We start from the raw sequence: 14,381 nt of genomic DNA, 5'->3' as shown, positions 1-14,381 counted from the left end.
TTAACAAATAGTACCAATACAGAAAGCACATATAAATTATAATAGGTATAATTTATGATTCACGAACACTAAATCACGAGTCAAGTATACTAAAGTACACGATTTTACAAGAACATGGGTTTGCACAATTTTACAAGAACAAGGGTTTGATTCGAAACTAAATAAGGGTTTACAACTTACAAATACATTTCGAGTATAATAAACAAGGAGCCTACTATAAATCATTTATTTCATAATGATTGGGTTTTCATTACTATTATACACGTAACGTCTATATGATTTTTATGAGACGATATGTTTAAGTTGTTTATTAATTTAAACAACATAGTTAAAGTCTTGATATTTATAGCCAGAATCTCCAGCTGGAGATCGAAACAAGTGTGTATAGATCTATATTGAGGTTGACAACCCTGCACTAAGGCTGCTAGCTACAGTTGGGCATACACGCCTACAAGTGACATTTGTTATCAATAGTTTTGACACCTTCAAAGTGTTGTTTCAGGCCATCTAGTCATAGTATGGTTATAATAACTCAATAAAAAGATATTAACAATACAGTTAGTGTATAATTAACTAAACATGAGTATAGTTTTAAAATACTAGTTTATAAAGATACAATTTATAGTACTACATTACAATTTACAATAGCTGCTGGTGGAGCGAGGTACACTCACTTTTACATGTTTTACAAAGGAATACAAATACAGAACAATAGTTTACAAACAGAACCGTTTTATGAGATTAAAAGTACTTTTCATATACAACAGAAATATAGGATTTTCTGGAACAGTTTACATATTCAAAGAACAGAAAACATACTTATGAAATCACTCAACTTTATGTTGACACTCTCTTTTCAAATTACTTGTATTCTCAGGGCATGAATAAACAGGTACTCCCCGAGCTTTTGAGAAGATGGAGCCGTTTTGAGTCTTGTCTTCTGTATTTTGCTATAACTATTTTGGTGTCAATATAGAGTGATTGAACACATGTAAAACCTTTTACTTATTAATGCAATGGTTTTTTCTACTTTGATTACTATAATGAAAGTGTTGTGATACTATAAATGAAGTCATCCACCCCCGGACGTTTCCGTCGTCTGGTTTGGGGGTGTGATAGTTCAGAATTTCTACTGAGGCTTGAGTTACTTCTGGAGTACTTTTGTTTGCTCAAGGAGTTGGCGGTGGACGGACTCGTGGAATTTTTTACGGAGGCATAGTCTGAATATGTTTTAGATGGAAATGTTAAGTTATTTTTTGCTATTTAGTTATAAAAAGGATGTATGTACTTTGTATTCATTTAATTTTTTTCCAGAAATCTTATAGATTTCCAGGTCATAAAATTAAATTTTTACCTGATATAGAGTTTGCAAGAAATACATATTAAATGTTTGTGTGTGTATTATAAAATCGGGGTATATAATTGCTTGGATCAATGAGAGTTGTGAAAAACTTTTAGATTAAAGCATTTTGAGGGTACACTCGAAAATCTTTAATTGGACAAAACTCACAGTTTTTTTAACAGCCCAAATTTTTCAATATAAATTTTCATTTATTTAACAAACTCATATTTATTAATTATAAAATTCTAATCCCAATTGTTCTCAAAAATCCAGATCATCAAATAAATTATTCAAAATATCAGAGTGTCCATAATAAAACGTTGGGGAGTGCATGCTACGCCATCACGCTGGGCCCTTGCCCTTAAATCCCGAAGTACCTAAAACAACCAACAAACTATATCCTAATGCTTAGTAAGTTACCCATAACATATCCCACATAATCCACGAAATCACATATTGCATATAAACCACATAACCCATGCATGTAACATATAATGATGCCATGGACTCCCTCTATGGTCTTATTCAAGGATGTTATGGGCTCCCCCAAGGTCTTATACCAATGTGCCATGGGCTCCCCCCATGGTCTTAACAACAATCCATGGGGTACCCCCATGGTCTTCATATAACTATCCAAAAAGATACTAACCTATTCACATATATACATACTAAACATGTCGATGACACACTCTCAATAATTACCCTAACTAACTAAATGGACCGGCCTTTATGCCTTCGACCCATTGGTATGGTGAGGAGACTGATCTCAAATGCTGACAGTAGTTGAATAGGCCCTAGCTTCGAGTATCTACTCTACTCAATACCTAAACATAAATATCTCCTTAGATTCAACTCAATACTTCATACCCTAAGAGTCAACATTAGTCAAAGTCAAAGTCAACATTCCAGGTTGACTCAACTCGTCGAGTTTGGCTACCAACTCATCGAGTTCCGTTGTTGACTGGTCGAATCACAAAAAGTCCCACCAACTCGTTGAGTTCACTCATCAACTCGTCGAGTTGGACAGAAAACCAACTTCTTCATGCATTAAGCCATTTCCTTTGAATCCAAAGACTCCAAACCTCAAATCTCTTTCAAAAATGATGTCTAGAAGGGTAAAGTTTCCAAGTGTACCCTCAAGGACCATCCTTAAGCCCCTAAATTCTCACTCTAATGTTCTAAAACATAGATCTGCTATCCCAGGATGGGCAAGTGATGTAAAGTTTCCAACTTTACGTCCATGCATGCTAGAAATACCCTCTAAGGCTCATTTATGACTTCATAATGAACTTATTTCATGAATGGGACATAAGGACCAATAAAGTTTGAAACTTTAAGCTTTAAGTGGTCATAAAGGGGTCAGATGTACCCTATCAACCCCTGGAATCCTCTTCTTCTTGGACAACTCAACCAAAGACCTAAAATCAACTTTAACTTCAAGTAAGGAGTTCTAGATAACTACATGTCAAGGTGTCGACTTTATACCTCAAAGATGTTGCCCTTGAAGAAGAGTTTTTGGATTTAAAGCCTCTCCTTCAATCTAGATGCTTCCCACCTCCAAGCTGCTTTCAGGAATCACCAAAAACCACTCTTTTAAGCACACCACACTCAAGATGCAAGATGGAATATGAATATTGGGTTTCTCTAGACAAGGGAGGCTGGTTGGGAGGCCAGCTACAAGAGTTATGTCCTTTATAAAGGGTGTAACCTCCAAAATTTAGGGTTTTCTCCCCATGTGCCAACTCGTCGGGTTGGGCGCCCAAACTTGTTGAGTTGGCCACTTAAAATCCATAGACAAAAAAGTTCCAACACGACGAGTTAGAGCTCCCCAACTCATCGAGTTCCATTCCAAACTCTTGAAAAATAATGAGATTTTTTTTATACCTGGACCAAACGTTACAGTTTGCAAGAAGAGATAATGAATCTCAAAGAATCTAGGAATTTCTAAGAACCAATTAAAAAACCTAATATCAATATTTCATTTTTCATGGTGGAAATTGGTGAATCGTCATTCACCTACCTTTCGAATATGTTATTACTTAGATTACGGCATACCTCTTCTAAGTATAATATATTGTGATTGTGTCCTAGCCTTAATACTACATTTGGGTGTTTTATTAAGGACTATCTCAATATCTAAACAAAACTTTTTCTCCTTTTCAGATGTCTACAAACACTGCTGCTTCTGGCTCTAATCCTAATTGCTCCTTTTCTCTAATGAACTTGTGTGGGAAAGTCACTTTTGATGGGTCCAACTTTAATGAATTGATCAGAATCATCTGAATGATTACCTGCTACGAGGACAAAGAATATGTTCTCGATAAGGAGCTTAAGGAGATTAATGAGACAATTGCTACTCCTCAAGAGATCGTTGAGTTTAGGGCACATGAAAGGGATGCCACCAAGGTGGCATGCATCATGATGGCTACTATGACAGCCGATCTCCAAAAGTCCTACGAGGACTTCTACCCTTTTGAAATGCACCAAGATTTGATGGAAATATACCATCAAAGTGCAAGACAAGAGAGGTATGAAATCATCTCCTCCATGATAACAACCCGAATGAAGGATGGTGAACCCATCACGGGCCACATGCAGAAAATGCAAAGATTTGTGGACTGGTTGTTGAAGCTCAGTGTGAACTTCCCCGAGGAGCTTCCAATAGATATCATTTTGCACTCCTTACCATCGTGCTATGATCAATTCCGCATGACATATCACATGAACAAGGATGAGGTAACTCTCAGCAAACTTCATGGACTCTTAAAGAACGCGGAAAATGGTCTTAAGGGTAAGGCGGTTATTACTACTCTTACTCCTACCAACTCCGCCCCTGTCTTGGCAATCGGGAAAGGACGAGGGAAGAAGAGAAAGAGTTCTTCGAAGGGTACCAAGGCTAGGACCCTTGATGGCTCTTCTTCAAGTGGAACCAAGAAAGGTTTCGTCACTCCTTCTTCTGACCCAAAAGAGGCTGAATGCTTCTATTGCCATGAAAAGGCACACTGGAAGCGAAACTGCCTAAAGTACCAGCAAGATGTGAAGGATGGGAAAGTTAAACCCAACCATGCAGGTATTTACACTATATTATCTAATAACTCAACCCATTCTAACTCATGGGTCCTTGATACTGGTTGTGGTATTCATATCTGTTCTGATTTGCATGGAATAAGAAGAAGTGAGAATGTGGAGCAAGGAAGAATAAACTTGATCATGGAAAATAGGAAAGCTTCACCTGTCACCAAGATTGGAGTTTATACTTTATCGCTAAGTAGTTGGTTTAGTTTAGATATGAATAAATGTTGTTATTCTCTAGAAATGGCAAGAAACATTATTTCCTTTCATGCATTGTATAAACAAGGTTTCACATTTTCATTTGATAATGAAGTTGGTTCGATTAATGCTTTCTTTAATAATGTTCTTTATTTTAAAGCAGTACCTTGTGATGGCGTGTATGAAACTGTATATGTGGTTGATAACTTAGGAAATAATGTATTGTGCATTGATTCTGTTGATAATAATAACTTGGATAAAGCATCATTATTTCATTGTCGTCTTGGACATATAAGCAAGAAATGCATAGGCCAACTCCAAAAGGATGGAGTCTTGGAGTCATTTGACCTAAAGTCAGATGATAGTTGCGAATCATGCTTACTTGGAAAAATGAAAAAGTCACCCTTCATAGGTTCTTGTGAGAGGGGTGAAGGTTTGTTGGATCTTACACACACAGATGTGTGTGGGCCCTTCAAACATGCGACAAGGGATGCTAATCGTTATTATTTGACTTTTACTGATGATTACAATAGATATGGATATGTCTACTTAATCAAGCATAAGTCAGAGACTTTCGAAAGGTTTAAAGAATTTAAACAGGAAGTCGAGAATCAATTAGGCAGGAACATTAAGATGCTTCGATCCGATCGAGGTGGTGAGTATCTTAGTTCAGAGTTCCTCGACTATCTTAGGGAATGTGGGATTGTCTCACAATTGACACCTCCCAGAACACCGCAGTTGAATGGTGTGGCTGAGAGGCGCAATCAAACCTTGTTGGATATGGTTCGTTCCATGATGAGTCGAGCTTCGCTACCAATCTCATTCTGGGGGTATGCCTTAGAGACTGCCGCCCATATCCTTAATCTAGTTCCTACAAAGAAAGTTGCCAAAACTCCTCACGAGATGTGGACTGGTAAAGTACCCAAACTAGACCACATCAAGATTTAGGGTTGTGAGGCTTTCGTGAGACGTGAGACTCATGATAAGCTTGAACCCCGAAGCGAGAGGTATATTTTCATCGGCTACCCATAGAAATCTTTTGGTTACCTCTTCTACAGACCCAGTGATAATGTGGTCTTTGTAGCAAGAAGAGGAGTCTTTCGTGAGAGAGAATTTATAAGCCAAGGAGATAGTGGGAGGCAAATTGACCTTAAAGAACTTCAAGAGTCAAGTGGTGAAGGAACTTCAAACCCTAGCCCTCAACTTGAGGAGGAAACTCCTGTTGAACCAATTGACGAGTCTGTACCTCTGAGGCGATCCACGAGAGTTAGGAATGCACCTGAGCATTACTATGGGTTCCATATTACTGTGGAAGGTGATACACTTATTAGTGATGAGACACTAGTAAGTCTGGATGAACCTAACACTTACGCGGAAGCCATGTCAGGCCCTGAGTCTGCTAAATGCAAAGAGGCAATGGACAGCGAGATACAATCCATGTATGACAATCAAGTTTGGAACTTGGTTGAGAATGTACCAGGTCGTAAGACTGTAGGGTGCAAATGGATCTTCAAGAAGAAGACCGACATGTATGGTAATGTATACACTTATAAGGCACGACTGGTTGCCAAGGGCTTCTCTCAAACTCCAGGATTGGATTATGATGAGACCTTTTCTCTAGTATCCAAGATTAAGTCTATTAGGGTTATGTTAGCCATAGCTGCTTTTCATGACTATGAAATATGCCAAATGGATGTCAAAACCGCTTTCCTTAATGGAAAGCTGACTGAAGATGTTTACATGAGACAGCCAGAAGGTTTTGTCAGCAACGAGTACCCTAATAGAGTGTGTAAGCTTGAGAAATCCATTTATGGATTAAATCAAGCACCTCGCAGATAGAATCTTTGCTTTGATGAGAAAGTCAAGGAATTTGGCTTTTCTAGGAGTGAAGATGAATCTTGTGTGTATGTCAAGGCTAGTGGGAGTATAGTTAGCTTTTTGGTATTATATGTGGATGGCATACTACTCATAGGAAATAACATCCCAACTCTGCAGGAAGTCAAGTCCTGGCTTAGGAAGTGTTTCTCTATGAAGGACCTAGAAGAAGCTGTCTATATTCTAGGGATAAGGGTTTTGAGAAACCGGAGTAAAAGACTAATTGGACTTAGTCAAAGTACCTACTTGGACAAGGTGCTGAAGAGATTCAGCAAGCAGAACTCCAGGAAAGGAGAGTTAGCTATCTAGAATAATGCCAGATTGAGTAAAGCTCAGAGCCCAAGTACCGAGGCTGAGATAGCAGAAATGAGTCAAGTACCTTATGCTTCGGCTTTAGGATCGATCATGTATGCTATGACATGTACTCAACCTGATGTAGCTTTTGCCTTGAGAATAGTTAGCAGGTATCAGGGGAACCCTGGCAAGGCACACTGGACTGCGGTAAAGAATATCCTCAAGTACCTACGGAGGACTAAGGACTGGGTCCTTACCCTCGGCGGGAGTGATGACTTGAGAGTTGTAGGGTATAGTGATGCTGGCTTCCAGACTGATAGGGATAATTTCCGCTCTCAGTCGGGCAGGGTCTTTACCCTAAACGGAGGAGAAATCACTTGGAAGAGTTCCAAGCAGGAGACAGTGGCTAATTCCACTTGTCAATCAGAGTATATAGCAGCGAGCAAAGCAGCAAAGGAGGCAATATGGCTGAAGAACTTCATTGGAGACCTTGGAGTTGTACCAGCTATAAAGGAGCATGTGGAAATTTTCTGTGATAGTGAAAGTGTTGTTGCCTTAGAAAAGGAACCAAGGGATCATGGAAGATCCAGACACATCGACATAAAATATCATTTTATCAAACATCGCATAGAAGAAGGAATCCTCGTTGCAAAGAGGGTATCATCAGATGAGAACCCAGCAGATCCCCTCACGAAGGAACTGAGTAGGGCAAAGCATCTTCAGCATGCTCGGAGCATAGGGCTAAAGGATGATATAAGTTTTAGTAGTTAGATAAATTATGAAATTTGTAAAGTGTAATTGACATTTGATGATAAATAATAGTTGGTTGTTTATTTATGAGTAAAGTGTTACTATCTTTTGTCAATCATTTACTATAATTTCTTTTGCACGTTTTGACTTCTAGAATATTATGTTTGGTATATCATATTATTCGAACCTCCACAGTCGGTCATATGTTAGAAGTAGGTATGAATCAAGACTGTCATGATTGGTTGCAGAGGTCTAAGGTGTTGGACATGGCTACAACAATCATGAGTGCTCATAAGTTCTGAGTATTGGAATCAACCCACGCTCATTAGAATCACTTCATGGAATTTATCTCGAGTGATCGTGAGACGGTAATATCACATAAGTCTTTAAACCTAGAGATATGATTTGTTACTTATGAGTTGGTTATGCATTGATTGTATGTAAACGCATTGGTAACTCGATGTTATAAAACGTGCTTTTGTGTATAATTCAATGAGTAGTAGAACAAACATATAAGTCGAAGTTTATCTGTTCCTTCTTGGATTAGAAGCTGATATTTGGGCCCCTCGATGATTTTGTTTTGACCTATGTACCTGGCCCGGCCAAAACTAATTTGATGTGTTCAATTAAGTTCTTTGTCAAACAAATCGGAAATCAGGAAACAAACTGCTGGACAATAAGTAAGACATTGTTCCATGTATTTGCCCGGCTGATATCTAGAACAGAGGAGTATGTGATCACTTATCTTAAATGGCGTATCAATATTTTTCTCAGTTCCGAGAAACCTTGAAAGAGCTACGATTTCTGATCGGTTCCTGAAGTATTACAGTTATAGTTATTAGACTTATCCAAGTGGAAGACTATTGGATAAGGTGTCTAAATCCATAACTATTTCTGGTATGTACTATTTGGGTTGCATGGCACCATGCAATTGAATAAACTTAATGAGAGAAATAACACTTATGGTTATTAATATATTATAAGTTCTAATATATTAATAATATTAATTAATTAGTTTTGATCAAGAATTAATTTAGAATTAATTAAGTGATCAAAAGATAACTAATTAGATATATGGGTAGATTATGTAAATCTTCCATATCTTATATAGTGGACTAAGTGGCTCCATGGATTGTTAAGTTGGGTTCCACCCATAGGATGCTCCATGGAGTTAACCCATGGATCAAGAAATGAAGAGTCATGTTACATCAGGGTTTACCTAATGCAACACACTATATAAGCAATGTGTTTCTCCCTAAAATCGGCTACACTAACTTGAAGAAGAGGGCTTGGCCGATTTTGAAAGTGTTAGAGTTTTCTCTCAAGTTTGTTCATTGCATTTGGTGTTATGTGAAGCATTTGAGGCATCACACTTAAGGTGCTAGGCTCACAAGGTTTTAAGGAACACTTTCAACAACAAGGTATGTAGTTCTATCTTTCATTCAAAGAAAAATTATTCCCCATGTATGCTAGATAGGAACATAACCTTGGAAATCAACTTTGCATGATAATTAGAAAAACATAGATCCAAGGTTATTAGGGTTTCATGTACACTTAGGAAGTGTTAGAATGATCATAACCCTTCACAAACATCTTCCCACAACATTTTCTTCTTTCATCAACATAGCCTTGCCATGAGTCGGCTTTCTCACTTCTTCGCCCTCTGAATCTGTGGACCACACCTGCACTCCAACAAATTCATTATTATCATTTGTATCATGTACAATCAAAGCATTCATGGTGTTATTGTTAGCTGTTGATTTCCTTTTCTTGATCTCCTCCAATCGTCTCACGAGGTTCGCTTCTTCATCATCTTCATCAACCTTTTCAGTCTTCTTCTTTAGCATGCAGTCTTTGGCAAAGTGGTTCTTGCCTCCACAATAATGGCAATTAAAACCTGAGTCACCACCAATCTTCTTCTCCTTCTTGGATTCTTCTGACTTTGAACTCATCTTCAGTTCCTCCTTCACCTTTTCGGAACTATAACTTCTCTGCCAGCTTTGGTTCTTGTTGGCTGGGAACTTTCTTTTGATAAACTTTCTTGGATTGCAAACCATCAGGGCATACTCTTCACCATTCAGATCATAGTCAGCAAGATCCAATTCTTCTTCTTCTTCAACAACACCTTTTCCTTTTGAAATAAGAACTAATGACCCCAAACTAGAAACCACGTTCGTTTCCTTTAACACCGCACTTTCATGGGACTTCAGAATTCCCACCAGTTTTGCCAGAGAGTATCATTTGAACTGTTTGTGTGCCTTCACTGTGGAGACAACTTCAATCCATTTGGGTCTAAGACCGTTCATGAAGCTAACCTTCTACTCAATAACCTTCCTTTCGATCTCGTGCTTTTATCATCTTACTGAGAAGATTATAAACCAATTAAAGGCCTGAATGAGTTTCTCTTCGGGATTCTGTTTGAAATCACCAAATTCAAAAAGCAGCAAGGTTTGAATCGAATGTTCCAGATCTTCATCAGTAGAATACAATTCTTTTAACCTATCCCATATCTCGTTTGCTGTAGCACATGAACTCACCAATCGAAACGTGTCCGATTGTAAAGCAAACCTAATCATTCTTAAGGCTTTGATATTGCACTGGAACTTCTCTTTCTCGTCTTGAGAAATGGCTTTCATATCATTCCCAAGCTAATTATACTCCTTTTGAGTTTTGACAATCTTTGAAGTGCTTGAATGAGTAAACGGACCAACTGTGATTGCTTCCCAGATCAAGTACCCATTATCCTCTGAGCCGATTACATAATCTTCGAAGTGGTGCGTCCTGAGTGTATAAGATTGGAATTCTTGTTGTTGATCCAATACTGTTGGAGATGTTGATTGGATTGGATTGAGAATCGTCCATAGACATTGTGACGTTTGATCGATAACCTGTTTAAGATCAGACTTGTAATTTATCGTTAGGGCAAGATCGACAATTAATGAGATACGCCAATTTGGAATGACGGCTCAATTAATATCAATAAATGCGGAAAAACCCTAATAATTTCTTCAACAGAAGAGATGTGTATGAATTACACATCCTCCTGCTCTGATACCAATTGATGAGAATAAATCTCTACATCGTTTAGATCTTTCACATGTATATTGATAAAGAACAAACAATTCAATCACAATACAATTAAGAACATAATATGGAATCAATATGAAGCTTATGATTCAAATATAGTCACGCCTCAGCAGAGCTCGATAAAGAACTTTCATTGTAGAGGCGAGCTAGGGTTTACAATACTTTGATGATAAAATAATTAAAGCATTACTAACAAAGGATGCATGCATGCACCTTAAATACTAAAACCCTAGAATAAAATAATGCACGGTTGGACAGGCCCAAACCGGCTACAAAACTGGGCTAAGGACCGAGCCCATGATGCAATACTATACAACCCAACAATGGGCCTTACCCTCAAGACCATCCAAATATCCTAGTCCATACACTTGTTCTCAGATGGCCCATCAAGAACCCAAACACCTAAGCCTAAAAGAAAAGGCCCAACTCGTAGCCCAAATACAATTAGGGTTTTCACATAAAATGACGATTAGGGTTAAGTAAAAACACTTGACACATTAAGGACTTAATCCATCAAGTCCATCACTCTACTAGGTCAATCATACAATGTGGTCGGGCATAATTCATAACTCCAATCCAATGGTCCAAAATGCAGGTCCCGGTAAATCCCAAACTGAAGTCTCCAAGATTAGGGTTTTATAAACCCTAATTAGGGTTTCCAACCCAAACATATGCCCACTAGATCCAAGGTTGTGTTTTTAGATTAATTTGGGTTTCACTAGGTTGGACACCACCCACTGCCACCTCGGCCAGTGGTGGTCGACGCTGGTCCACGACTGTAGTCACCCGTGCACTTTGGTGGCTCGAGAGATAAATCCAACAACCAAACACCCACACAAGTTGTACATCATTTACACATACACCAAATCGCACACACAGCCACCCCCTCACAGTGGCTGGTGGCGATAACAGAAGGCAACTTAGCAGCAACCACCATGGTTAGCTGCCATAGTGGTTTGCCTCACCTCCGGCCAACATAACACCCCCACACACTTCACGGGTTCTAGCAGTAACACACACACACACGAACATGAGCTCTATCATAAACACGCAACCGTCTCATCCACTTCGGGTGGCAGGTGGCAACCGGAGCACAGCAAAAAGGTATCCACAAGAGGCGACATCGACAACGGTGGATACGAGCCAGGTACTGTAGAGTAGAAACAAGAGGAGAAGGGATAGTTACATCTTCATCCTCGACTTCATCGGCGAGAGGAGCGATGGAGGTTCAAGAAACAACAAGGAGGTGGCGGTCGAGCTTCGACGACAGTGATGGCGGCTGGAGAATAGTAGTCGCTCGAAGGCTTTGGCTGAATAAAAAAACGAGTAAGAAAGGGTGGTGACAGCTCTTTATAGAATAGGGTTAGGGTTAACATGTATCGAGTGGGAAGGAAGAAAGGAAGGGGATGTGTTTAATCCCCGTCTCCAAATCAAACTATAATTTGAAAAATATGCTTTTGGTCCCTCCCTTTGAATTATTTTTAACATAAATCCGTAAATTACCTTTCAGCCCGGCTTCGAAAATCTTTTCAATTTAAGCCCAAAAGCTACAAAATAAATCCAAATGATTTTTTCCTTAGCCATATGCTCAATTATTCTTTACACCACAAATCCCAAAAGCACCCTTTAGACCTCCAAGACAATTTATAACGTCAATTACACCCTTCCTCACTAAAACCCTTTATTTAAATTTCATTTATCGAAATAAAATAGTACTTAAAATACATTCTCGGATTTAGGGTTTATTTTCGAAACGGGATGTTACAATAATACTATATGTGAAAAACCGAACATTTTGTAATGACAAACTTCTAACATAACACTTATACCTAAATTTTTTTAATGGGATTATTTCGTGTTTATAGATTATCGATGGACTTTATGACCATTCAACATTAAATATTTATCACAAATCCATTGGTAACCGGTCAATTATTTAAAAACAATCTTCAGAGTTTTTGTTTTGTATTAAAAACTTAAAGTCTAATTAATACAATAGACAATAAATATAGTTTTTTTTATTAGTTTTAGCTACAAAATAAACATGAATATAAAAAAGTGCCCATATATATTTCAGAAAGATAAACCTAGAAACCATCGTTAAATTTCTTTCAAATTTCTAACTAGGCCAGTTTTCTACTTGGTGATAGGTTATATAATAAAATCCTTAAAATTAGAATACATTGGTGATACAATATTTTGGGAGTTCAATGTCCAAAATAAGCAAAACGCTGGTTGTAGCACCATATTGTAATTGTCATAATCAAGATAGAATGAAAAAATGGTTGTACCCTCTACACTCTAGCTTTGTAACTCTTTATTACGGTTAATCCTTTGTTGCTTTGATATTTACTCCAAAATGTTTACGTTGGAGGGCCACCCAAACAACGTATCTAGAATAGAATACCGTATGGTTCCCTAATTAAGTGAAGCCCGTAAAAAAAAAAGAATCAACAATATTTTTGGTGGATTGGGTCGTATAATTTGAAATATTAGAAATAGATAAAATTCTTATATTAGAGCTTTTATAATTGTCAACTTTTGACTTTTGAAGTTTTTTTTTTTTAATTTTGATCTTTAATATTTTTATTTGTGTTATATATTACTTTATGAAACTTATTTATTTGTGTTATATATTACTTGATGAAACTTATAACAATGAAAAAAAATTAAAATACAATTCATTCATATATTTAGTATCAAGTATTATATATCAAGAAGAAAAATATTAAAGATCAAAATTAAAGAATAAAGATTTTAAAAATCAAATATGGACAATTAATTTGGAATAGAGTTTTTACTTTCTAAGTTTTAATTTATGATCGTAAAGTTATCACTCAAAAACTGATCATCCATTTTGTTGCATATATCAATCTTTATCAACTTCATAGCGGAATATGTATGTTTCTTACTTTATATTTGCAACGGTAATATCAATACAACTTTTAACAACAAATCGATCTTAGGAAATATTATATGTTTCTTTTCTTCCCCCATACTTTTGGGAATAATCTTCAATGCTATTACACTAATGGAATCGTTCATCATTTCCTACAAATGTATTATAACTTTTAAGTTCCAAATTTAGAACTCGAAGATCATGTTGTGTTAGAAACTTTCCGAGATAAGTGTAATCATTTTCTACATTAAAGGCTTTAAAGACCCACTTAGACATAAACAAGCAACTAGAACAAGTAAAGGCAAGTTGAATTCACTAAAGAGATGGTTAATCTCTTGAAGTTATATATCATCCATCACCTTAAATACATCAACTCAATAAGTGCAACTTTCAAACTTGAAAGAAAATGCATCTTTTATATTCTTATGACACAATACAATAAATAAATGAACTTAGTAGTAACACACAAAGAACCACTTCAACTAATTAGTCAAATATAATATATGCCTTTCAAGTTACAAACATATGAACCTCTACAACTAATTAGTCAAATGTAATACACATCTTTCATGTCCATAGGTTTAGTATTGAATTTCTCACACAAAAGTAACATTTCTTATTCCCATCCTACATTCTTCATTTATTGAATTCGTTTTTAGAGCTACATATTTGACTCATAACCTTTACGATCTCATTGATCTTTTCTTTATAATGTTATATTAAAATGATTTGTGACTCCTAAAATATCAACCATTAAGTGCATATTAAGCAAAAATCAAATGTTTTAAATGGCTTTAAAAACCGAACAACTTCAGATTTACGATCAAACCTACTATTCTCATCACCAAGGTCTTAAGTACCTCA

This window comes from Lactuca saligna, chromosome 5, assembly GCF_052625555.1.
Source record: "Lactuca saligna cultivar CGN05327 chromosome 5, ASM5262555v1, whole genome shotgun sequence".
NCBI classification, from domain to species: Eukaryota; Viridiplantae; Streptophyta; class Magnoliopsida; order Asterales; family Asteraceae; genus Lactuca; species Lactuca saligna.
This window is presented reverse-complemented; position numbering follows the sequence as displayed.